Consider the following 4,101-nt stretch of genomic DNA (forward strand, 5'->3'; position numbering starts at 1 on the left):
TTCTGTGTCTTCTTCCTTTTGTTTGCTACTTGGAGATGGGGCCGGATAAGATCAGGGTAAGGCTACGTGGCCCAAACAGAACAGCAGCAGTTCTGAGCCCTCAGTCTCAGCAGTGCTTTGTAGCTGCTCTGCACAGACACTGTCAGCTTGGGCTTTGCAGGGACTGGGAAAGGACAAGCTGAGTTTTTCCTGGCACATTTTGCTTGCAAATGTAATTTTCCCTCTTGTTCCTCTTTAAAGCAGCTCTTCCCAGGACTTGAATTTGTGTATTTTTCTCATGCTGCTCAGGTGAGTTTGATAAGTGCCTTTATTCTTTTTTTTTCCACGGGATGCATCTCAAGCAGTGCTTTCATACCCAGCCCACTCCCTGTGCTGTCGCTCCAGGCTTGTTGCTTCTCTCATTCAAGCCCTGGAGGAAGATGTGGAGCGAGCTCTTGCAGATGGGAGAGGAGGCAGCTCCTGCTTCTGAATCCTTCCTCCTGCAAAGCAGCGACGAGAGCTTTGATCGGGGTGGACAAGAGGAGCAAAAGCCTTTCTGCTGTTGCTGGCAGTGTTGGAGCACGCGGGATGAGATGAGGGTGAGGCTCTCCCTGTTCTCCTGTGGCTGTTTCATGGTGGAGCCTCGGCTGAGGAGCTGCAGGCGCCGCCTCCCTGATCCAGCTCTGGAGGGCAATGCTGCCCTGTCGCTGCTGCTTTGCGCCTCCCTTTGCTCCAGGCAAAATCGGCTCTGCTGGCTCTGATGAGTGTCTCTACAGTGTTCACTCGGCTGCTGGTGATGTTTCCCTGTCTCCTGCCTGGAGCAAACTGAAGATCTGAAGTGGATTCAGGCAGTGGCGGTGACTTCCATCTGCTGTGGTGATGCCAACGCCTCCTCTGTCCCCTGTGTCCCAGGTGGATAAAATCATCCAGCCCCACTGATGCTTTGGGAGGCCCAGCAGCTCCTCTGCTCCTGCCCTAGGGGAGCAAAGCAGAAAATTCTCCAGTAAGCACGGGGGAGATTGTAAACAGTGGGTCACACCCAGCTCTGAAATAGGCAGCTGTGGTTGCCTTCAGGACAGCAGTTTCACTTCTGTCTGCTGGTACTGAGTTTGGCCCACTGAGCATGAGTTTCCAGGGCAGGGACAGAGCAAGCCCATGTCCAATTATTTGTCTTATTACAACGGTAAACACGGACTCATCCCTCTGCTCCTCCTTGTTTTCTCTTGGTGCTGAGTAGGCTTTTGGCTTTAGCTGTGATGATCTGCCCAGAGGTCAGGCCTTGACACCCTTCACTATGCAGGGCTTGAGTCCAAGATGAAACAACTGAGCAGAAACACAATCCTGGTGTGAACAGCCCCACTTGGGCTGTGGCTGAACTGAACACGCTGCTGGGAGCAGAGGAAGGAGTGAGACCCCAGCAGAGCAGCTCACACCGTCCCTGGCCTGGCTGCTGTGCAAGGTGGATGCAGCACCACTCATTTTTAGAGCCAGTGGGCAGAAAGGAAGAACTGGAGCCAGCGATGAGCACCAGCACCACTCTGATCCTGCCCAGGCTTGGGAGCAGCTTGTCCCCCTCTGCAGCACCCACATTCAGCTGGTCTGTGAGCATTCACCTCTCCCATGCCACATCCAACCCACACCAGACTCAGACAGGCCCTTGGCAAAGGATTTTTGGCTAATTAATGAGCTATGAGCTAATTGAGGGCATTGTGCCCAGCTTGCTGGAGCTGAGGACATCTGATGCTGGCTCCTCCAGCACTGGGTTATGTTTTGGGTTGGGGGTTTTAGCAGAGAGCTATACTAACTTACAGGTTTTAATAAAGGATTTGGAGATTGCTGTATCTGGGTAAGTCCATAAAGTAAGCTAGAGGCAGTATTTTGATTTTCTGGATACTGTTTTGCAGGGGCAAAGGAGAGACTTGTTTCCCCACAAGTGTAGTCTGGGGCTGGGGAGCACTGAGTGCTGCAGGGGCACGGATGCACTTTGTCCATGTGATCAGATCCCCCTTGGCCACACGGTGGGTACAGAGTCACTTTTGGGTGCCAGCTTGGTGTGTGTAACTCCTCAGCATCTCCCTTGTCACTGCTGTCCTCTCCTCCCTGCTTGAGGGAGGCTGGTGACACCATCAGCCACTGCTCCTCAGCAGCTCAAGATCGGGGCTGATAGTTTATTTTATCTGAGATAATTTATTTTATCTGAGGAGGGCAGGCAGAGGGATGGGCCAGGAGCCTGGGCCTGTGGCTGGTGAAGGGAAGGTTTCTTGGGGCCAGCACTGGGGGCTGTGCTCTGCTCTTGTGCAGCTGCTGGGTGCAGCTGCAGGGACCTGGGGCCACAGAAGGTTCCTGTCCCTTCCTTGGGATCATCCCAGCCTTCCATCCCCAGAGCATCCATGTTCTTTCTGCCCTTCTCTGGTACCATCCCAATCTTCTTTTCCTGGAACATCCATGTTCTTTCCTTCCTCTCCTGGGAGTATCTCTGCTCCTCCCCTGGGAGCTCCCAGCCTGCACATTCCCTAGCAGCATCCCAGTCTTTTTCCTCTCATAACCCCCCTACTCTTTTGCTGGCAGCATCCCAGCCTTTTCCCCTTGGTGCATCCATGCTCCTTCCCTTGTTTACTCCCAAATCATCCCTCCTCCACTTCTTCAGCAGCTCTGCAGCACCTTCTGTGCGTGCTGAGGGCACCACTTGTGCTCCTTGGCCCAGAGCAAAATGTGAGATGGGAAAAATACTGGTCTGTGTTTGCCTTCACCTGAGCCAAAACTGCTGGGGGAGGCAGAGGGTGCTTGGCTGCTCTGTGTGCCACGGGCTCCTGCCTGGAGCTTGATCCATGCTGGGATGAGGGGACTGTGCTGGGGCCAGAGCAGAGTGGCTCTGCCTTTGTGCCGCTGCTCTGCTGTGTTTTCCTCAGCAAATAATGCTGCAGCTTTTGGAATTGGGCCCAAAAATTGAGTTCTGGCAGGGGAGGGCAAAGCTCTGGGCTTCACCTGGCCCCACAACCTCTGCTGCTGGCTGAAGCCTGGAGCAGGGCTGGTGTGAAGGGAAATGCAGACCCTCTGTGTCCCCTCTCTCTGCACCGTGGGGCACAGGGCTCTCTGCTCCCCTGCTCTCTGTGGGCACCAAGCACAGAGAAATCGTGCAGAGCATCTCTCCTCTCCTCACCCGAAAACAATTTTGGAAATGAAAGCCGGGAGACAGAGCCAGGGACGTTATCTCACCCCCTTTTACCGTTTCAGATAGGAAACAGCCTTTCATCTCTCCCAGGGTGAAAGGCAATTTGCATTTCAAGAGGTCAGGACGAAGCTTTTTCTCTTTACCATCCGAAATTCGTTATTCAAAGTCTATTTGGAAACAAAACAACACATGCACGGGAAGATGGCCTCTGCAGGCTCAAATTAACTGCTCCTGTCATCCCTGATTTCCCTGGCTGCTGCTGGAGGATGCAGGATCGAGGGGGAGGCACAGGCACTGCTGGAGACGTGAGTGGAGCAAACCTGCGAGCTCCTCGGTGTGGCTGGAGCTGCTCCAGGGCTCGGGGATCTCCCCTGGGAACTGGGGGAGGTTTTTCACCCCCCTGCCCTGCACAAGCTTGGCTCAGCCAGGTCAGGTCCCTAAGGAGAGCTCCAGACCCACCTCCCTGCAAGCCCTGCTCCCTTCCAGCTCCCACACTCAGCCTGGCTCCAACAACCCAATCCTGCCTCACAAAAACCCTCTGGCAGCTTCGCTGGGGCTTGCTGGGCACTGGAGCTTTGTTTTCTCAGCTGCTGCCTCTGCCCTCACTGCTGCCACTTATTGATATCAGAGTTTGCATTAGCAGGTGCAGCTCTGGGATATTCAATTACCTATAAAAAGCTGTAGCAACGCAAGACATGGCTGGAGGCATCAAGGCCGTTGGTTTCGGGGTTTTTTTCCTTGGTTTCAGGGGTGTTTTTTCCTTGGTTTCGAGTGCTTTGTTTTGGTTTTTTGCCTTGCATTTAAAGGAGATGTGAGGACGGGTAAAGTGTCATAAAAACATCAGTAAAAAGTGGAGTAAAGAGAAGGAGAAATAAATAAATAATCCTGTTTATTAAATGAAACAGCTGGCTTGGGAAAAAAAATGATCTCCGGGAAGAAAGCAGCTCCCT

The sequence above is a fragment of the Molothrus aeneus genome, chromosome 16 (genome assembly GCF_037042795.1).
Source record: "Molothrus aeneus isolate 106 chromosome 16, BPBGC_Maene_1.0, whole genome shotgun sequence".
NCBI classification, from domain to species: domain Eukaryota; kingdom Metazoa; phylum Chordata; class Aves; order Passeriformes; family Icteridae; genus Molothrus; species Molothrus aeneus.